Here is a 24975-nt window from a genome sequence, read left to right as displayed (position 1 = left end):
GTAAATAGCTTTTAACCTGAACAAAATACTTGTTATTGTATTCTATAATTAATATAAAATGTGTATCCTTTAATAGCAACTGATGGTAAATAATATTAAATAAAGCAGCAAACTTTGATAAATTTTATAAATTTATAATGCTAATAATTTATTTTACATTATATATTCCAGAAAAAAAAGAAAATATGTCTGCTCTAAAAAAATTAGAAAAAAAATTTTAAATAAAATGTACTTCATATTTACAATTTTTATTCATAGTTTTATTATGTAATTTTTAATATAACCAATAAAAACAAGTGTTCTTTTTTTAAATTTCTGTTAATATCTCTTGTTTATTAATATAAAAACAGAGATGCGTTATGTTTTATTTTGATGTAATATTAATATCTTTTTTTTAAAACTTGCTACTTCAAATGTAAAAGCTAATTTTGATGAAGTTATTTTTATTACAAAAATTGCCATAATTCACCTTTATTTGGTTAAATTTTTTGACTTTAATACTCAGTACAGTTTTAATGTTCAGTGAAAAAACAAATATCACTTTTTTTGTTAAATTTTCCATTAGATTTTTATCCAATTTATTATTCAAATTATTTCCACTAGATTAATATCCAATTTTCATCCTATATAATATATATAAAGAAAAATATTGATGTACGCCTTATCAGCCTTCTCAAAATTTAGGTTGAACAGTAACTTCTTCAGGGTTCATAGATTTATATGGAACATGTAAGCTAGTTTGGCAAAACATCTGTAAAAATTTTCTTTTTCCAAAATTTTAAATGTTAAACTGTTTATAATTAACAAGTTGGTATAAAGATGCAGTAATGAGCTTAGAACAACCTCTACATCAGCTTAAAATTTATACTTTTCATATTATAAGTACTTTACCAGAAGTCTGGTGCAATTGCATATAAACTTTGTATTGAGTATGCTTTATAAAACACGGACATTATATTTGATGAGAAACACATTTAGAAATCTTGCAAAATTGCACACATGCAAATTCAAGTGAAATATTTCAAGAGTTTATACATACAAAACACATTTTATAATAGCTTTTTTTTTGATAATTCTTTTTTCTTTTTTTTATTACTCTTTTTTCATTAAAACGATTGATTTTAACCACTTAGTTTAGTTTTTTAAATCTTTTTTTCTTTCAATTACTGCAATACAAAAATGCCACAATCATTTGCCATAATCTACTTTTATTTATGCCATAATCCACTTTTATTTGGTTAACTTATTTGACTTCAATACTTTTTCTTGCTTTTAATGTCAGTGTTTATATGAAACTGTACAAAAATTACTGTTCTGTAGACAAACATAAATATCACTTATTTTGTTAAATTTTCAAATATTTTATAACTTAATGCAGCCTGCCAAAATTTTTATAAATTTAAAAAAAGTTTTTAATGGTTTAACTCGATGTTTTATTAAAGTTACGTAATAAAAAAATATATCAGCCTCCTCCAAACTAAGGTTGAAACAAAGCATGAAAACAAAATCTCCTCAGAGCTCATATATTGACATGGAACATGTAAGCTAGTTTTGCAATTAGTAAAAATTTTCTATTTTAAAAAACTCTAATTTTCAACTCTTTATAATAAACATGTAAATCAGTTTATAAATAAAGTTCTTCACCAGTAGTCACATAAAACTTTACTTCAGTAGTCACATAAAACTGCATATAAACTTTGTATGCAAAAGTGCTTCACTATTAGTCTCGTACAACATACTTATATAAACTATGTATTTGAGAATGCTTTAAGGCCAAGAGCATATTTTAGGAGAAACACATTTGTAGATTTTTTCAAATTTACTTCAACACATTTTTTTTTCGTTTCTTAAAATTAACAATAGATAAAATCTTCATCACCAAGATAAACTTTATTAAAATTTTTACGAGTGAAAATTCTCTTGTACAAATAGATTTTGATACATTTTAAATACTCTGAAGAGTATTAAAAAAAAATGAATTTCCTGTGTTAATAGTAACACATGACTTGTATTGATAAACTTAGTATATCATAACTTTGAAATTTATTTCAAAAATCTGTTTGTTTTGATTTTCATTATATTTTTCAACAAAATCGCACTTGCCTCTCTTTCAAAACCAGCGAATCAGATTGCTCATTTTTCTGCCTATTCTGAGCCTGTATAGGGTTTCAAAATATGCTATCGGGATGTATTTGAAGGGTTATTTACTGTTGAGCAAATAGAAAGATGCGTCAAAGCACTTTAAAAGTTTAAAACGGCATGAAAAAAATAATTAATGAGCTCAAACTAATTAAAAACAGATCGAAAATAATTTCTTGATCGACTTGATCAGGAATATATACTAGAAACAATCTTTGTTCCTGATAGTGTAAATTAAAGTGGAAAAAGTGTGATATTATTTCAATATTTAAATGTTTGCCCAAGTCAATTTTAAATAAAGAAATTGTAATGTATTATTACTATTATGTATACATAAGAATGACAAAAAGAAATACCTAAAGCAAAAACATCAATAATACTTAAACGCCGTCACAAAGAGATATCCAGAAACAGTAGCTCTAACACAGTCAGACAACAATATCTTAAGCATACTGCATGTCATTTTTAATGAAAAAGAGAAGAAAGTTGATTCTGTTCAATATGAAAACTTGTTCAAAGACAACTAGTGATTGGGCTAAAATCTAATTCTATCACCTAAAGACCGTGATATTCAAAAAACCTATTATTAATGCTTTTGATTGCTTGATATACAAAGTAAGTTAAGTCAGAAAATGTAAAACATCCAACGATAGACTAGTTCTATCAGAAAAAGTCAAGTTCAAAAAAAGTAAACTTAACATGCAAAAGTGTGAACATACCGTAAATAAAAGAAATTTCTTTTTATTTATGAGTGCTTTATTGCCAGATGTTGTTACAAAATGGTACGGTGTTACAAAAGTGATGCTTGATAGTGGAGACGCACAGGAAGTATCACATGCTATTTTTACTACAAAGTTTAGCCACAAAATATCTTTTATGTCTTCAAAGCAGCAAAATAAATGGTTAATTTCATATTGATTTTAATCATACATTTCCAAAAATTACTATTAACAAAAATAGTTGTGTTAAAATTTATAAATGTAATCACTCAGACTGCAGACACAATAAGTATTAAAATTATCTTTTTTTAGTCTCGCCATTTTGTACTTTTTTAGTCTCGTCTAGCTCAGATAAAGTGTTAAGTGTTTTAAACGTCTTTCCGAATTAGCATCTTATCCCGTTTCTGCATAAATATTTAAGATACTTTTTTTTTGATGAGCTAGACAAGATAAAATCAATGACTAAAAAAATACGTCTTTATTAAGTCATTCTAAAGACTTTCGCCTTAAATCCAAATTACTTGTTAAGTCGCTTTTTTTACGCATTTAAGGATCGTTTCATTTATGAATATTTATGTATGGCTAAATATCACTCGTGATTACTATTAAAAAATATCTCTAAACCGTTATTCACTAAAAAATAAAGTTCTTGAAAATATATTTTGCTTTAAAAATGTATTGAATTTTAATCATTAAAATCCATTGTGGTCTTTCTTTATCCAAAAAATTGTTTTTATTATCAATAGAATATATTTATCGAAAAATAAAAATTAATGAAATAAAATTAAGCAGAATAAATAAAAATAAAAAATAAGATATTTATATTTTATGGGAGTTGTAAAATTTATTTTAACCAACAAAAATTTACAAAGCGTCAAAAAAAGAAAAAGAAAAAAAATAAAAAAATAAAAAAAAAAACGTTTTTAAATAAATTACACCATTGTCATAAAATTTCCACAAATAACAAAGTTATGTTATAAATATTTTATAAAAGCTAAATAAGAATATTTTATAAGAAACATCAACAAAACGTTTAAAATACGTTTTTGTTAGAGTAGTGAAGCGTTATGAAGTGTTATTTTGCAGCAAAGTTTAAATCTCGGTTTAACTGTAGTGCTACGTTGGCAGCAAGAAAAATGTTTAAGAACAAGCTGACTGGGGCAAGTAGAAGTCAAAATGACTTATCATCAAGCCTCTTTGTGAAATACAAGAAAAATACAATTAAATTTTACATCTTCCAATATTACATAAAAAAGTGAAATTAATAAGTTTAAAGAAAAAAAAAAATTGGGTTAGAAATTTTAGAAGGTTAAAAAAGAACTTAAAGTTAAAAAAAGAAGAATTTTAAGATAAAGTTAAAATATAAAATAACAAATAAAAAATTACAAATCTGTACATATTCGTATACATATTAAAGACAATAAACAAAAAAAAAAAAAAATTTAATTCGCTTCATATGCATATACATATTCAATACAATATTAAAATTAAATAAAGTACATAAAAAATTAAAAATACAAAATTATTTCGATTTTTTTTTAAAAAAAATGAGAGAATGTACGTAATGTTTAAATTTAGTAAGTGCTTTTTTATAGTTCTTTTAAATGTAGCAATAGATTTTATTTTTTTCATATTTTCGTCAAGAACCGAATTCCACAAGCGTGGTCCCCGGCATATAGTCGAGAAGTCAGATTTTTTGAGTGATGTTAGTGGGATGTAGTAATTACTCATTGAATGTCTTGTTTCATATTTATGATTAATTCGAGTGAAACTTTTAAAAAAGTATTTTGGAATCATTTCGTTTTGAAGTTTAAACATAAATAACAAGTTATGGTATATATTTGATTTGTATACATTTAGAGCATTTATTTCCTTGAGTAACGGCTCGGCACTTTCGTATCTACTTGCGCCCAAAACTAATCTACTTGCTTGCTTTTGTTTTGTATAAATAATTTTTAGGAAAGATAAATGATTGTTTGCCCAGGCAATATTACAATAGTTAATATGACTATGTATAAATAAAAAGTATAAATTTTTTAAACATAAATTATTTAAAAGATGTTTTGTCTCGTACATAATCCCCAGGGTCTTTGAAGGGTCTTTGTTCTCGACTAGCTTTATTTGGCTTTTCCAATTTAAATTCTCATCGAAAATTATTCCTAGTATTTTCATTGAAAAAACTCTTTTTATTTTAATATTGTTAATTGTTAGTTCAGGTAATTTGAGTGGAAGGTTCTCGGATTTAGATGACTTAGCAAACAAAATATATTTCGTTTTTTTAATATTTAATAAAAGTTTATTTGCTTCAAACCACTCATTAAGATATATTAATTCTGTGTTTACAATATAAAAAATATTTTTTTAATTTGAGTCAGAAAAGAAAATATTTGTGTCATCAGCAAAAATAATATAATTAAGTATTTTTGAAGACAAATAAATATCATTAATATAAATTAAAAACAGCAGGGGTCCAAGTATTGATCCTTGGGGAACTCCGCAATTTATTGATTCAAATGGGGAACATGTTAAGTCATATGGTACTCCTTGTTTACGATTTTGTAAATAACATTGCAGCCACTTTAAATTGGAGTGAACTACTCCATAATTGTGTAGTTTATAAATTAGAATCTTGTGGTTGACAGTATTAAATGCTTTTGATAGATCTAGAAAAATTCCGAGTGTGTAACTGTCGTTATCAAAACCATTTAAAATTTGGTTGGCAAGATCAATTACTGCATGTTCCGTGGAATGGTTGTTGCTCAAGGGTCAAAAACCAAAACGGCCTATTTCTTTATTTTACTTCAGATTAGTAAGTTATTTTGTCGGCGTAGAAAAAAATAAAAATAGAATTTTTTTTTCAATGTTTTATTAAATATAAATTCAATATATTTTACTTTTAATATTAAATTCACGTTAAAATGCGTAAATCTTAAACAAAAGCTCAGAGGAATTAGTTTTGAAAATCAAAGATCCAGAAAAAAACATTTAGATAAAAAAAGGTTAGATATTCAACTAAAACAACAACAGAGCAAGCATAGTGTAAAGAGATATTGAAAGTAAGAATGTTCAAAAAATGTTTAACTTCAATACAACGAACTTATCATATAAATTTCTGGAAAACAATAAACATTTTGTATGACAAATATTTTTTTGTCATGTTTATCATCTGCCCAAGCGCATAACAGTTTGTTTTTTAATTATAAAAGTTAGATGTTATCATATATTTTATGGTTCTTTATGGTGCTTGAGGCTTTCACTAGATGGTAAATTCGGTAAAACTTTAAAAGCGACGTCAATGAGGACGGCATCGGGAAACCTTTCTCATTTAATGCTATTTCGTGGTGCTCTTTGACCGCAAATTAGATCTTCGTGGAAGCCTTAAAAACACATAAAAAGGTTTGTTGACTTGGCTAAATAATTTATGAGCACTAATTAACTTTTTTTAAACTATAAACATAAGTTTAAATTCATGTTTATTAGAATGTGTAAGGGAAAGTTTTTATTCAAGTTAAAAATGTTTGGTTATAGTTTTTAATTAAGAACCATTGCCTGAGAATTCTAGGCAAAATAGGGCATAATCTATAAAAGATGTTTTCAAAATATCTTCATTTTCAGATATTTTGTACAAAACAATGAAAGTTGTCTTCAGGTAAACTTTTTTGTATACTCTTATTTAATCCAGAGATATTGGACCCTGAAGTTTATCCTACTTTGTTAAAAATTTGTCACGTTAAATGGGAAAATTTAGTTGTTAAAATACGATTGAAGTATTTCATTGTAATTTTTCTGCAAACATTTCTTTTGGTAAACTTCTACAGCGGGAGGCTGAAGAAGTGAGATTTTTATAAGTGCGAACTAGCATAAGTGCGAAGCAGTTGCAAAAACTGGCATAAGTGTGAACTGCATAAGTGCAAACTGGCTTAGTGCGCCAAAAGAATATGCAAACATTTGCATAAGTGCAAAGCAGTTACAAAAACTGGCATAAGTGTGAACTGCATAAGTGCAAACTGGTATAAGTGCACTAAAAGACTTAGCAGACTTAAACATTAGTACAAACTGGCATAAATGCAAACTAATGTGAGTGCGAATTGGCATAAGTGCAAAGCAAATACAAAAACTGGCATAAGTGCGAATCAGCATAAATGCAAAGCATAAATTGGCATATGTATGAACTGGCATATGCGCACCGAAAAAATTCGCACTAATGTTAAAGTTTGCTAATTCTTTTAGAGTACTTATGCCAGTTTGCACTTGTGCCAGCTCACACTTATGCCAGTTTTTGCAACTGATTCGCACTTGTGCCAGTTTGCACTTATGTCAATTCGCACTTATCTCAGTTTGCACTTATGTTATTTTCACTTATGCCAGTTCGAACATATGAAATTTGCACTTATTCACTCGCCTCCTTCTACAGTACTAGTAAATAATTAAGTTACAGTTTATTTTGTGAAGAAATCAAGGTCCGACGAAAAAAAATTTTGCATTTTTTCTTTGAGTATCATTATCATTTAAAGCTATAGTTTACAAAAATGTTTTTGGAACTTTACTGATTAAACAAGATGAATCAATTACAACTAATGTTAAGGAAGCACACATGATTAAAAGTTTTATACCCCGTTCATGCTGACCATAAAACGCTTAAAAAGAAAATAATATTCAGATAAAACTTTTTTCAGATAAAAAATAATGAGAAAACAGAAAAAAGTTTTCAATGAACTATAAACAAATGACAAACATTATTATTGTCCAATAAAATTTTCGTTTTTTATAAGAGAATAATCTTTGTCAATTGTAGTTAGTGCATTAGTTCTATAAACAACTTCTATATAGAGCTGAGTAAGACAAAATATTTTTTTTTTGGTTGGCGACCTGGTTGGCCATCTAGGTGGAGCAGCTGTTCCATATTCTTTACAGAAATGTAAGCTAATTTTAGAACTTCTGTTGACTTTTTTAACACAGGAACTCATTAAATTTTTGCATAAAAACAATGTAGTTTTTATAGCTAAAAATATCTAAGAAAGTTAAATATGTGTAAGATAAATATATTAGTGCAAGATATCGTTGCATAACTATGATTAGATAAATGTGGGAAGACAGTTTTTTTGTGAAAAAAAGCCGATAAACTTATAAGTTTATCGGCTTTTTTTCATAATCTTTTTTGCGTAATCTTACATTTTTAAATTTTCGGTACGCATAAGTTATAGCGCATCATTTATAACCATAAGCATAAGTTATAACCCATCGGATTTAACTAATTAGTTACCTAATTAGTTAAATCCGATGGGTTGTTGCGCTATTACTTATGCGTACCGAAAATTTAAAAATGTAAGATTATGCAAACCATAATGTTTGGTTAAGGAGTCAGTTAAACTGAAATACTATTGAATATTTTGTGTTGCATTTATAAACAAAATCAAATTGATCAAAGGATTTCTCGAAATATTGAAATACTTTTATAACAACAAATTTAAAGTAACTTGTGTTTAACACAAGTTATACATTCATTTTATGTTATTACAATTTCATTTATATGGAAACAGTTGCTTACTATTCTTATTGCAGAAACTGTACATTTACTTATGAAGGTACTGTAAATTTATATTATTATAAGCAAAAAGTCTATATATTTTTTAATTTATTTAAAAAAAAAAGTTTTAAGAATTGTTTTTTCGAAAATGAATTATTTAGTTCTTAACATATACTATTTAAATTATTTTATTAAACAATTACATAAAACTCTTGTTTGTCTATAAGGAATATTATTAGTGTAATGTTTCAATCCAATAATATTGCCAATATATTCAAAAAAAAAATCCTTGCCAACTCTTCGATAAAAAATTATGTTTAAAAGATATACAAAATCTATAATTTATTTCTATATATATATATATATATATATATATATATATATATATATATATATATATATATATATATATATATATATATATATATATATATATATAGTATATATATATATATATATATAACTTAGTTAGCTTATTATTATTATTGTTGTGTGTGTGTGTATATATATACATATACACACACAACAACAACAATAATAATAAGTTAATTAAGTTATATATATACATATACATATATATATATATATATAAATATATATATATACATATATATATATACATATATATACATGCTACAACAAGATAATAAGGTTATATATATATATATATATATATATATATATATATATATATATATATATATATATATATATATATATATATATATATATATGTGTGTGTAGACACACACATAACAACAACAATAATAATAAGCTAATTAAGTTAAAACATTGAAAGTTTATTTTACTGGCAAACAATTTACAACATCCTCTACTATTGATAATTCTATATTCGAAGTCTTGATTACAGGTTCTTCTCCTTTAAACTCTTGAAGGAAATCAGGATAAATTACAAAGACATTTCCTATATTATCTTCAGTTTTGATTTTTTCTACTGGTATTATTTGCTTGTTAATAATGCATTTTTTCCAACATTCTTATAGATTTTTTGTTTCCAATTTTATAGAAGATGATCTAAAATGCCTTAGTTGAAGTAACGAATCAGTTGGTCTTGAATCATCTTGAAATTTTATTCCTTTATCGGTTTCATAGCACCATACATATTGCTCACAAATATAGTCAGATATTCTTTCCAAATGACTTTGCCATCTCCATGGGTATTTTTTGATTATCCAAAAGGGAATATGTGATTTTTTTCTTTCAAAATGTAAGGCATTCTTACTTACATGGTGTTAATCTTCTTGATGATTGGAATATCCTTTATTAAATAAATGACGACTTTGTAATCGTAAAAGGCTATTCACAATAACATGATCATTATAGTGGTTTGTTGTGGTTCTATTGATAGTTTTTAACTCATTAAAAGTGTGCTCTTCTTCCTCTGTATTAGATGAGATTCCAAACACAATTCTTAACATTTGAGGACTGTGAACAGATAATGCATGTAAATATTTTCCATACAAAACTCACATGGTAATTGATCTTGGTTTATCTTTCATTAGTTCTTTTAAATATATCAAGTGAAGAAAACTTTGGTTATGAAGGTAACAAATGTTTTTTATAGACCTTGTTGATTCATTGGAATATAAAATGCTCTGTATATTAACCATTGTAGATATCAATTCAAATGCTAGTTGACCAATCTTACCCTTCAACACCAATACTAATTTTAACAAACTTTTTCTATAGTCGTCTCCACGTTTGCACTCTTTGTTATCAAAAGACAAGGTAACCATATCTTTAAAATATTTTTTTTTCGTCTTTACTGAGATGATTACCTATTTCATCATACAAATTTGATATATGACCTTTTATGTCATGTAATGGTTCACATGGTAAAACTTCATATCTATCTAGATTTAAATTTTTCATTGATGTATTATCTTCTTGGTTTAAAAGAGAAGGCAATCTTTGAATGCTATGCATTTCTTCATCAAGTTTAATTTGTAAACTGTTTTTATTTTATTTACAATAAAAGTGCTTTCCTCTTTCATGTAATTCGGTAACAATTTCATACTTCTTTAAATTTTTATAAAGTTTGTTTTGATTTTGGCGTATTTTTTCCTCGCTGCAATTAGTGCTCAAGATTTTTTCAATTCTGTCCTGAACACAGAATACTGTTTGGATAAATGAATAAGTTATATTTGCAGATTGGTGAATGTTTATTGGACACAACCAATGGATATTCACCCCCTTTTCATTGACCAATCTCTAATTGACAAGCTGGGGCATTACCATGAAAAAATCTCATCTTATCAAATAATAAAATGCCATCTACACTAATTGGATATTTTAGAAACCGATTTCTAGTTTTTGTGTACAAAAGTTGAGCATCAGAAGATTGACAACGTGCCAATATATAAAGTTCAGGTTTTTCGACAAATTGATTGGACATCTTTAAAATATTTTATATGAAACAACCATCGCCTTAAACGTTAAAAAAAAACCAAAAGCAATTTATGAGTATAAAAAGTTAAAGAAGGAATTAACGCATTAAATGTAAACGGCAAACTTGAAACAAATTATTTATCAATAGCGCATTCCTTAAATAACTATTTTAGCTCTGTTTTCACCAATGAAATTAGTGACAATATGCCATTCTTTAAAAATAGAACAAACATTATTTGTGATGACCCTACATTTTTACCGGACACAGTTTATATAATCCTGAAGTCACTAAATCCAAATAAATGTACAGGAGTAGATGGAGTTCACCCATTTCCTTTAAAGTGTTGCGCAGATGCATTCTCACTTCCTTTATCACTTATTTTTAATAAATGGTATGACACTGGAATAATTCCATCGATGTGGTTAAATGCTAATATAACACCATTATTTAAAAGTGGAGATAAATCGGAACCATCAAGTTATCGACCAGTATCACTTACTTCAGTTATAAGTAAAGTAATGGAACGTATCTTAAAAGCTACATTTATGTCGCACTTAGAAAATAACAATCTCTTGACTAAGGAACAACATGGATTTTCTAAAAAAAAAACTGTTGTACAAAACTTATAGAATCTATGGATCTAAAAACTCAAGCAATGGAAGATAATTTAGTAGATATCATTTTCCTAGATATGAAAAAAGCTTTCGATTCCCTGCCTCACAACAGATTGTGTCTTAAACTAAAAAGTTATGGATTTAACAAAAAAGCAGTTAGATGGTGCAAAAATTTCATAAGTAACAGAGTGCAATGTGTCGTCTGCAACGGCGGATTTTTAAATTGGTCTCCAGTTACAAGTGGAGTACCACAAGGGTCTGTCTTGGGTCCGTTTATGTTTATTGTTTATATAAACGACTTACCGAATGAGTTATCAACGAACTGTAAAATGTATGCTGATGATATTAAACTAATTAACATAATTAGATCATCTTCTGATATAGAAAAGACTCAAACAGGTCTAAACAAATTAATGACATGGTCACAATTATGGCTATTAAAATTTAATGTCAGCAAATGTAAATGCATGCATATAGGTAGCAAAAATACTAGGCATATATACACAATGTATGATTCAGTGCTAAATAGAGTTGAACTACCAGAAACAAAAGTTGAAAAAGATTTAAAAATTATGATTTCAAACGACTTAAAATGGTATAGTCAAGTTAGTTATGCGTCTGGTAAAGCTAATAAAATGTTAGGAATAATAAAACATTCATTTAAAAACTTAGACATAAACGCATCTAAATTGTTGTACACCTCTCTTGTAAGACCGCATCTAGACTACGCAAATTCAGTGTGGTGTCCTTACTTAGAACAAGATAAAAAAAAAATTGAATCGATACAACGTAAAGCAACACGAACAAAATGTCTTCAAGGGAAAAACTATGAAAGTAGACTAACCTACTTTAAATTAACGACTCTTGAATAAAGACGCGAACGTAATGACTTAATCCAACTTTTCAAAATAGTAAAAAAAATAGATAACTTAACATTGGAATACCCACCAGATTTAATAACTTCAAATACGAGAGGTCACAATACGAGGTTTCAAAGACAATTAATTAAAAATCCAAAGAGGTACTATTTCATAACAAACCGTGTTATTAACAGCTGGAATAATTTGGATCAAAACATTGTAGATTCTAAAACACTTAAAGAATTTAAATCAAAGTTGGACTTATTTTTAACATAAATTGGCTATTAAAACCTAGATTACCTAGGCTCCGTACATTGTCATTGTACATGTACACAGTTATTATTGAATGAATAAATGAATGAATTAACTTGCTCTTTATATTTTGTAAAATATTCATCATCTTTTAAATATATGGCTGGGTCATATAAACAGTTAACCATGAATAAAACATGAGTGTGATTGTTAATTGTAGATCCATTATGCCATAATTGAAGGTGGCGTTTACAACTGAAACTTTTCAATTTTTATAACAATAACTCTGTTGTTGTGTCCATAATATATGAAAATTCATTAATTCTAGTAAGTTCAAAGATTATATCTTCTCTTGACATATTTTGAAATTCTTCAGTGCTGTGCACTGAACTTTTTATGTTACTCTTCAAACTTTTTTCCTTATTTCAATTCAAGGGATTTTTCTTCCATAAAGCTCAGTTAAGATTTTTTCATACGAATTATCATTATTAATTTTTAATATTTCAAATGATTGTGGAGTTATTAGTTCTCCTATTGTGTAATCTCCAGAGCTTATTTTTATTTCATATTTTGTTTAATTTTGTTATTCGTAGGTTCTGTTTTACCCTTGTAATCAAACTTTTTTAAATCAATGCCTTTTTTTCAAGAAATTCTTTAACAACTTGACACCTGTTTGAAGGCAAAGCACCAGCCTTATTTTTCATTTGGAACTTTTGTGATAGTTTAGTAAAATTTGTATATGTTCCTATTTCATAATTCTCAACTACAGCAAAACATTCACTGTCCAACCAACTATATGAACCTATATGATTTCTTCTAGTTTTATTTTGCTTCGCACTTGCTTGTTGTTTTGCATGTTCAAATGTTTCAAAACTTTGACTTAGTCTCAGTTTTTTATGTTTAGAAAATAACATTTCTGTTCCAAACAACCTAAATGAAAAACTATTTTTGTTATACCTTAAAAATTATCTTAGATATAATAAATAAAAAAAATGAAAATACAACACTAGTGAAAAATTTAAATACTAGAACTCTTAGGCAGTGGCGTAATTTCAAATTTTGCTACTCCCCCTCCCCCCCCCCTACTTGCAAGATTTTCAAAACGGGACCCAAATCATAATAATAATACCCATACAAACTGAAAATACCCTACAACCTAAAAATAGCTTGAAAATAGGTCCTAATATAACCTAAAATCAGCTTTAAAATGGGCCTTCCTTTGCCTGCCCTTCCCCCCTTATTTATAGTTTTACTACTGGTCTGAGGGTTTAAAAAATTAATAATAAATTTTTTTTCAGTTTGAATAAATAATAATTTGTCAACTGCTGTTTCCTGTAAATGTGTGTCTATACTTGATTTAAATAACCTTGCATAACTATTTTTTTGAGCCATAACTACACTTTTTGAAGGTTTAGCTACAAGGGAGCTCTTTGGAATAGATGGCACTAAACACTCAATTGGAGTTTATGGAAATTTCTTTTTAAGTTCATTATCAGCCTTTTTTAAAAGAATTTTGGCATCATCAACCATTTTTGATTTTTCTTCGCCTGACTGACATAGTGTTAATGCTGCTTTTCTTCCATAAGTGATGCATTTTACTGGATATAATGTTAATAGATGTTTATAGATTTTACTTTTGATACAACCCTTGCAATTTGAAAAACAGTGCTGGGATTTTTCCGTTTCTCCTAGTTTATACCTGCTTTTGCTCGAAAACGATTCTAATTTTGTATTCTTGTTTGTTTTACTTGATTTCGCCATAGATTGAATTGGATTTTTAATTTTTGGAAAGTTGCGACGATGAATATCCGATGATACCATGAAGTGCTTGTTAAATATTAAATCGTAGCGATCTATTTGCTCTTTCAGTGTTACTCTCAATAAAACAAGCTCGTATGCAACCACTTTGGCAAAACCACATGTTGTTGGATCAATAATAGACATCTCAAATCACAATTTAAAATAAATCTGGCAATTTAAAAGTAAATATTGTACGCTAAAGATTTATATAAATGCAATAATCATACATATTATTATATATATTACATGTAAAATTACATATAAGATTATATATGATATTATAAATCTAATAATATTCATATGAATATTATTAGATTTATAATATATACACACATAACAATATAACAAATATAAAATATAGCACATAACAAATATAAAATATAGATTTCTAAAAACTTTTTTGTAAAAACTAAACGTTTTTGTAAAAAATATTTTGTTTTGAAATTTGAAATATTTCCCGCAATATCTATAAAACAGTTCCAAAACGAACGACTCAAATAATTAAATAATCAATTTACCGAAAATTATAGCCGAGCATAAGCGGAAATATAAAACAACCGAAACCATAAATAATTTATAAAATTGTATTACTTTTAGTGAACACGATAGACGATGTTTCGTCTGACTTTTTTTTTCCCGTGAACTTTGGGAAGTCAGACGAGAAAACTTTGGTTTTTGCGCTAATGCAATTTATCATCTACCGGAACAAATATGTTCCTGCGGCTTCGCTTTGATCTTTATGAAATATCGTAAAGTTTCGGGGGTTTTTATTTTAAAAATGCGTTATTTTATTAAATTATCAGTGCTATTCAGAAGCTATATAACAAGCAAAAAAGATAATTTAGAGTATGTTTTTAAATAGTTTCTGAGTTATTTTGTATTAAATCTTTGCAGGATTACCAAAAATAATCTTTAATAGCTCTCAGCAATTGGGTAAATTGTTTCGTTTGCCAACCAACAGGCAGTGAAAAATCAATTGTGTTTCAATGTCTACCCTTTTTTACCTTCTCTTTAAACTTGTTAAAATAAAGACAAGCACCTGATAGTATTCGATATGAATATGTATTAAGATGTGCAATAATAAAGTTTTAGTTGTTTCTCCGCTTTTGAGTTGAATGAAAGATCAAAAAAACAAATCAATTCAAATCAAATCAAATTTATTCTGAATAAAAGATCTTACATCAAGGATATTTACAAATAGTATTCTGAATAAAAGATCTTACATCAAGGATATTTACAAATATTATTCTGAATAAAAGATCTTACATCAAGGATATTTACAAATAGTAGTGATACTAATGTCAAGTAAAAACCTATCAAATTTAATTATATTAAATAGTGATAATAAAAAGAAAAGTAAAGTCAGATAAAAGGTGATAACTGTAAGAAAAAGAAGAAATAATAGTAACTGTAAAAGTTATATAACGATGTTAACCACAAAAATAATACCAACAACAATAATATAAATAATAACTATAAATAGAAATAGTTTCAGTAATAATAACAGGTTAATAATAATAATAGTAATAATATAAAAATAATATTAGTAATAACTGATATTATAATAGTATAAAGTAAATACAAATTAAATTGATATTAATAATAATAAAATATGAATAATAGTAGTAATTATTAGGTATATTATTTATATAATGATATAAAACAATAATAATAAGGAACAACACAAGTATTTATCAAAATTTAACAATAGTAATAGTAATAATAATAATAAAAGTCATTGTTACAAAAAATGTATAACATGTATAAATATATATATATATATATATATATATATATATATATATATATATATATATATATATATGTATACACACACATGAACACATACATACATATATAAATATATACACATACAGACATATACATACACATATACACACATACACTCACACATTTATATATATATATATATATATATATATATATATATATATATATATATACATATGTATATATATACATATGTATGTATGTACATACATACATATATATATACATACACATATACATACACATGCACACACACACATATATATATATGTATATATATATATATATATATATATATGTATATATATATATACATATATATATATATATATATATATATATATATATATATATATATATATATATATATATATATATATATATATATATATATATGTACAAACATACATACATATACATACAAACATACATATACACACATACATACACACATATACATATACATATATATATATATACACACACATACACACACAAAAAACACACACATATATATATACATACACACATACATACACACATACATATACATATGTATACATATACATATATACACATATACATACATACATATACACACGCACATACACATATACACACACACATATACATATAAACACACATATACATACAACATACATACCCATATGCATATACATAAATACATACACATACACACATATATACATACATACATATACACACATACACACGCACTTACATACATATATACAAATAGATACATACCTACATACATATGTACACACACATATACACGCACATATACATACATACACATATACATACACATATAGAATAATGTTATAATAATATTTATATCATGTATAACAATACAAAAGCAATAATAATAATGACCCACAATAATTCCAACATTTTACAAACAGTATCTCTCCAAAAAAAAAAGCATGAAGACAGTTTTAAAGGTGAAGTGTTAATTTATTTCAAGATTTTACGCATTGGTTTGTGATTGATTTATGACCGTACTTATCCGAAGAATGATTTGGGATAGATAATTTAAGGTTACATATACACACTTAGTAAAAAGGGAATCAAAGTAGCTTCTATAAAGCATAATCAACAAAGAAAAAATGTTGAAGATGATCAAACAGTTAATTATCATTAATTATCAAATGTTGAAGATGATCAAACAATAATTATCATTATTATACATTATTTTAGTTACTAAGTAAAGTTTTTCATTTCTCTAGAGAAGGTCTAGTTTTTGCTTGGTAATTACCCTGAGAAATTTTTTTTTCTGAATTATTGTTCATAAATTTTGGAATTTTGATTTCATTTTTCTGTAGAAAATATGTAAAATATTTTTTAGTGAATGCAAATAATTAATCATTTATTAAGAAATTTTTAATGCTAAATGCATTTAGATTGAAATTGCATTGAAGATTAGAAATGCATTATTATATTTCATTTATTCTAAATGTATTAAGCATTTATTATGAAGTATTATATTATTCTGATATTGAATTTAGACATGCTTCAAGTAAATTTTTTTTTTGAATTATGGAGTGTTGTTTATTGTTTAAAAGTATACTGTTTTTTTTAGATAAATTACAATGAAGCAAATGTAATATTTTGTTCACCTGAAGCCATTCTAACAACTTATAGATCAATTGTCAATGACTCTGCCTTTAATCAGAAACTTGTTGCAGTTGCAATTGATGAAAGTCATTGTGCGAAAAAGTGGTAAGTGATTTTGTTATATAGATAAATTTTCTACATAAAGTAAACATTGATATTTACAACTCTAATGTCAGAACTTCTTGTAATACATTAAATTAAATCAAAATTAAAAAAATTTTACTCATTGAAAAAAAAGATAAATACATTACCTATAGCATTATATAAGTAAAATCTTATGATTTACATGATTTTATTTATACCTTATTTGTCTGTGATTGTTATAGATGTTCAAGTACACAATCAGATGCATTTCGGTCTCATTATAATAGACTCTCGAATTGCTATCACTTGTCCCTAAAAGAATTCCAGTATTGGCATCAACAGCAACTGTAGCTAAAAGTACTGCTGACTTTATTATTGATAATCTTTGTATGCATAATTTGGTTATTATATCATCTACACCAGAAAGAAGAATTATTAAATACAGCCTAATACACATTGACTCTAGAGATCCAGAGAAATTTTTCTACCCAGTTGTTTAACATATTCTTTTGAATACTTATTCAGCTAAAAGAACTTTAGTCTTTTTTACAACTATGACTAATGTGAGATCAATTTATTGGTATTTTCACAAAGAACTAGGAGAAAAATATAAAAGCTTGATAGAACATATGGTCAATTTCATTCCAAAACAGATGATGATTTTAATGATGAAAAATATAATAATACAAAGATCAAGTTTCAATTTGTTTGTTCAAAAATATTTTTTGATCAAGCTTCATTTGTTTGTTCTAAAATATTCTACAATCCGTTTCTTCTGCTTTTGGTATAGATATCAATATTCTTTGTGAGTTTTCTTTAAGAATTTCACAACCTCTTGATATGGCATTTATATTTTTTTTTATTTTTGCTAATATTCTTTTTACATTTGTATAGCATGTTTTACAAATACAATGATAGTTATTTAAATAAGTTAGCTTTTCATTTATGATTTTTTCTATATTTAGGTCACCCTCTGTTACTTTTCCCTTATTATCCCATAGATTAATTTTCATAGAATCATCATCATGAATGATGATTTTATGAAAACTTGATAAATACTTTTGATATCATGATGAATACTTGTGATATCATGAAGATATAAAATCCACACGTTTAATGAAGGAGGTAAGAAAACCTTAGAAGGTTGTGACCTTTTTTTTTGTTAATGGTATAATGTTTTGTTTTTTTTTAAGTAATAAAACATTGTGATCATTGCATTGAAAATCAAACAACTTATCATCCATTTATTAAAAATTGGATACCATGTTGCAATAAAAGAGTTCACCGAAACTTATGAGTATATAAAAAGCAAAACAAAATGTTTGAATTGAATAAATTAAATTTGAAGTTAATCCAACTTAATTTGGCCACTTCTTATGAGTAAGAAAAAAAAAATGAATTTATTATTATTTTTATAAATCTGCAATCAGAAAAAACTTTAATAATGTGTCTTTTTTTAGTTTTAAAGTTAAAAATACGGGTTTACAAGATATATTTGACGTGTCTTAAATTTGATAAAATTGTTGATAATTTGTTGAAAATAGTTGGTAATTGGTTTTTAAAAAGTTTATTACCCCCGTCCTTAACCCTGCTAAGCGTAAATATTTTTCGCCATTATTAATTTTTTTAAATAACCAAAGTTTTCTCGTCTGACTTCCCGAAGTTCACGGCAAAAAAAGTCAGACGAATTATCGTCTATGAACACGACTGAAAACTGTGCACAAAAAGTACGTGACAAACGTTATCACTTTTGTTTTTGTACAATAAAAAACAAAGTTTTATTATTGTAAAACAAAAAAAAGATGGTTTTTATTTAATTTTTGAGCTCTATGTTAATTTAAAAGACTTTGACATGATGTAATTGTAGGGCTCAAAGCTCAACGGATATTCTGAAGCAAAATTTAGCCGAAAACGAGCGCTAATCTCTGTGCGCGGACATGTTTTGTAGTAAATATTGGCTACTTTCTAGCGCCTATCCTATCTCGTAGGTTACTTATAAAATATATATTTTAATTGCATCAAGAAATTCATCAATATGTGGCATTTTGTTTAACTTTTAAACAAAATATAAACTATAGCATAAGTACAGTTTTTGTTGAAAAAAACCCCTGGTTTCCCGCCTTAGTTCACTTGAGTACCGTGTATCTGCACACACGGCGGTTATTTTTTACTGTTTTTCTCCAAATGCTTTTTTTTTAAAAATACCAAAATTTATCAAAACTTGATCCAAAACGTTCGCAAATGATTTTTTTTTTTGCTAAATTGCCAAAAATAAAATCTTGAGCATTGAATTCGGGTTATATAATAGTATTTTAAGTATATTTTGTTAAAATGAAAATAAAGTTTGAAAATATATCATTCGTTTTTTCATAAAATCTGCTAGTTAAAAGTTATATAGATATTGAAATTCAATTTTTTTTAAAAACTAGTACTAAAACTAAAAATAACCAGCTTGACGACGTTATTAACTATTAATACTATTACTTATAAAGAGAGCTTTCTAGTTGATCTCAAATTTCAGTTTTCAACTATATGTCTAAATTAGAGTTGTATAGTAGTTTCAACCAAAATAACCATCAAAATGTCTGTTTTTTTTACAAAATACAAATATATTTACGACATCACTTAAAAGAAGATATATATTGTAAACTAGAATTGTAAATTTATATATTAGGAATCCATGCGGGAATTTTCAGATCATATGATTAATCATGGATGAAGGCTGTTTAAGAGTTTGTTAATTAGTTATTTTTTCAATTAAAAAGATGACTCAGAAACCATTATGGATTTTTAAAATATATTATTGTCGTTGTGTTATTAATTGATGCGTAAAAATTTAAATATTGATATTATATCATATGTTTGGTAGGGTAGAAAGTGTAATTTTGTTAATAAATTTTAAATTAAACTTTTTTAAATCTGGAAAATTTTAGTTCAAGATAAGTATGAAAAAAATTAGTTAGTATTTATTTCAACTAACTTTTGCATAACATTTCTGTCAATATCTTTCTATAGCACAATTTAATAACAACTTTTTTATTCAACTAGAAATTTTCCTGATTCAAAAAAAGTTTAAATTATTATATACTTAGTTTTTAAATATTGTATATTTAATAATTATTAATAATAATATAAATTTAACATATTTATTAAATATTTATACATTTTTTTAATTCATTTAATTACCTAACTTTTACACATTAATCTTTCTTTGCAAAGAAGATACTCCAGAAATATCAATAATTTATATTCTGGGGTAACATGGTTAAAGTAAAATTTACTTACAGTATTACTATTTGAAGTGAAAAAAGCTATTCAACTAAACATTGATGCTGACTAAGGTTGCCAGATATCCGGTTTTTACAAAGGAGAACACAGTAAAAAAAGTTATTTTTACAGTTTTGACGCTGATTTCTCCTCCGTAAAAACCGGATGTCTGGCAAACCTATTGCTGACAATTCTGAACAAGCAGACATTAAAAATGAGTTAAATGCATTAATCATCTAATATGAAAAAGACTGATTGACCTATAGTAATATGCAAAATCTAAATGGTCAAATAATTCTTCAACTGACTTTATGACTGTTGATAAACATGTTCAAAAAAATATAAGACAAAATGAGCCATTATTAAAAATTAATAAGAATGATGGTGGTATTTATGGTGTGTAGGATTTTTTGTATAGTAGTACTCTGAATTACGTAGTCATGGCATTATTATCTGGCAAAAAGTCTCTTGCATTATTTCAACATAATTAAATTTAATTGTTTATATTTGTTGTTATCACATACCAATATTTCAATTTTACACGTATTAGAAACTGTATGTATAGTGTGTATGTTTATATTTTTAAAATTTAGCTTTATATACAGTTATTTTATCTCATCTTTGTATTAAGCTTATGTATATAATGTAATATAATTGTTTTAATTTATAAATATATGGTCTTTTGTTTGTTTCATTCATATAGCACTTGTATATATAGTGTACTATAAACAAAATATTTGAGTTTTCCCTTAAGTGCAACCCAACCCTCAACCAGACCTTCATGGTTAGCCCGTTCCATATATTTCGTGTTTTCGTATGAGTTTTCTTTTTATACAAGCCAATTAGGTTTGTGTTTACAAAGTTATATTAAGAGTGTGCAAACATCAATTTTTTCAAAAGAAAACGACTTTTTATAATCTTCCTTTAAAACCTTTTGGCAAAAAGAAGCACCAAAAGTTATGCATGGTAATTTGCATGGTACTACTTTTATGTAATTTTTAAAACAAATTTAGTAAATATGTTTTCGTTACGTCCGTAACTAAATAATTTTTTTAAAACCTCGTAAAACTTAACAAGTGGGAGAAAAATTATTAAAAATAACTGCCGTGACACTACACTATAAAATTTTTTAAAAAAGAATGTTAAATCTTTGTATATTTTTTTGTTTCAGTAGATTTTGGGCTTATTTTGGCTTTTTTTTTCTTTTTTTTTCAATTCTGATTCACTCCCAACAAGGCTGCAAGCAACCACTGTTAAGTTGAGAGTTACTAGAAAAAAAGAATAGAGTTATAGAGGAAGGAAACGGAAAGAAGACAGAAGACTTAAAAAGTTGAAGGTTGTATAAGTCAGGAAAACAGAAGATGGGAGAGAGTTCCAAAGGGTGAGAGGAAAAAACTAAAAGAATAAAAGTTTTTGAAGCATGCAGGGACAGATACAGTAAAAAAATGAGACTTTGATGAATCACGAATCAATCGAGAATGAGTTTTAGTTAATGGAACTAGAGATAATAGCTCCTTTGAGCAGCAACCATGATAGTATTTGTAGAAAAGAGAAAGAGATGCAACTTTACGACGATGGGAAAGAAGCTCAAGCTTAGCAGATAGACCGGGTTCAACTACGTTTACAACGCGTTTTTAGAATCATTAGAAAAACCAGCCCAAATATCTACAGTTTTCTATACAGAGACGAATAAGAGGTTTGTAGAGGTAGAGAATAAAATCAAGAGAGAGAGAGAGAAAATGGTGAGCCCGATAAAGAGAAGCAACCTTAGCAGATGCTAATTTAGAAATCGATTGTACATGTGGTTTCCATGAACGGTCTGTAGTAAATAATAATCCAAGAAGACGTAAAGAAGAAGACTCAGTGAGAGGGTTGCCATTCATCAATATAGGAATGTAGGCAGTACTGCAATAGTTGTTTGCAGTAAATAACTAAGATTTGTTGGATGGAAAATTTACAAACCAAAGTGAGCCTCTGTTACAGAAGTGAGATCAGATTCAAGATGGGCTGCTTGTTCTAAGCGATCGAAAAGAAAAGACTTTTTGTCAAGACAGGAGTATAAAGTCGAGTTATCAGCAAAAATACTAGATAATCTCATAAACTTTTCCAGATACACCATACGAAACAGATTTATGGAGAAAACCAATATGCCAAATTTTGTCGAAAGCCTTAGATATGTCAAGAGCAATAGCCCTAATCCCTCCGCCTTCATCTAATACACAATAAAATCTTTGAGTCACAGCAGTTAGCAAGTCAGTTGTAGAGCATGAGGGTTAAAAACCGTATTGATTGTCTGACGGCAAGTTATTTGACTCAAGGTGGAATGTGAGAAATTCGTTTATCAAAAACTCAAAGACCTTGCTAGTAATAGAAAAAAGACTGATTGGACGATAATTTAACAACGCTGTTGAAGATTTTCCAAAAGTTTCTAGAGATAAGATTCGAGGTTTAGTTACGAGGTTACGTAGGAGGCGCATTTGTCAGCTGAGAGGAGAAAAACATCAGCCCAAGAACCGTCACGAAGAAAATCACGAAAAGAGTCCCAGTCAGCTATAGTAGTATTAAGGGTGAGTTTGAAAATGAAGTACGAGAAGAAAGATTTAAAGAGATCATTGCATGGTCAGAACCAACTAAGGGAAAAAAAGAAGAAACTGAACACAAGCTAGAATTAGAGACCAGACATAAATCAAGGAGTGAAGGTAAATGGTTAGGGTTGTCAGGAAAACGAGTCACATAGTTAACTACCTGAGTAAGAGATTAGAGCCAAGCCATTCAGTGTGATAAGCATTAAAGTCACCAGTAACAATAATATTGGCAGAGGGATAGAGAGAGAGAGAGAGAGAGAGAGAGAGAGAGAGAGAGAGAGAGAGAGAGAGAGAGAGAAAGAGAGAGAGATAGAGAGAGAGCATGGTCAATTTGATCAGAAATTATATCTAAAAGTCTTAGGAAGGAGAACAATAAAGAACAAAGAGAAAGGTGATAGAATGAAGAGATGCTAAGCGGAAACACATAAAAGAATGGTCAAAAGATTTGATCCTGATTTCACGACAAATAGATGAATTGATGCGTATGTATACCCCTAAGCCAAGCGTGTGACTATTAAAGTCTTTGCGAATCAAAGGATTGTACCCATCAACACTGAGATCAGAAGAAGGAATAGCAAAATTTAAATTAGTCTCACTAAGAGCAAGCAAGTCTGCTGAATTTTGCGAGAGGTAAGATTCAACTGATGAAAGGTTGCTTTGCAGACCACGAATATTAGTAAAAGATATTAAAACAGTTAGGTAGTGGACTTAACTTATTCATAAATAGAGCACGGCCTCCTAAGCAATGAGCTATGCAATTTTCTCAGTCCTGTTAATTAACTCTAAGTCGTAACATTGGGCTTCTTATGTGGCCTCGACAATGCACACCAAAAGCATTAACAGGGACACCACCCATTCGCAACATGGCACTATTAACACTCTGATATTTTGCAACTGTTGATAAAATCAGCCTCTCCGAAAGCTACCACAGAGTTTGGGAAACCTTACTACCAGCCAGCCTTAAAACCATTAAACTGAGTTTTAGACCTGTACCCTTATTAAGAGATAACAGGAAGAGTTGCATAGGCACTATCATTGAGGCACAAGCAAAAAACCTATGAAAAAAGTCAAGAAGCTCCAGCATTCATCATCCCAGGTAGGAAACAATGTAACACAGGTTTACATCTACGCCAGCCTAATAGATGAAGAAGGGGTTTAAGGCTGGTAAAGAGAATTATTCTGCGTACCCCTAGAGTCTTTGCCTAGGAGGCCTCCTACAAGACAGTAGCTGGATGCAGTTAACATCTGCCCAAAATGATATTTTTATCGAGACACCATCTCTAGCCTTT

General features: G+C 27.3%; 1 long non-coding RNA gene across 1 annotated transcript; it reads left to right on the top strand.

The window, feature by feature from the left end:
* Positions 1 to 8134: 8134 nt before the first annotated feature.
* On the top strand, positions 8135 to 18673 carry LOC136074861 (uncharacterized). The gene is made up of 3 exons (XR_010635511.1): positions 8135 to 8443; positions 17716 to 17855; positions 18077 to 18673. It is a non-coding gene; the product is annotated as an uncharacterized LOC136074861 (long non-coding RNA).
* Positions 18674 to 24975: the final 6302 nt, after the last annotated feature.

Source organism: Hydra vulgaris, chromosome 01 (assembly GCF_038396675.1).
Source record: "Hydra vulgaris chromosome 01, alternate assembly HydraT2T_AEP".
Taxonomy (NCBI): domain Eukaryota; kingdom Metazoa; phylum Cnidaria; class Hydrozoa; order Anthoathecata; family Hydridae; genus Hydra; species Hydra vulgaris.
This window is presented reverse-complemented; position numbering and strand designations above follow the sequence as displayed.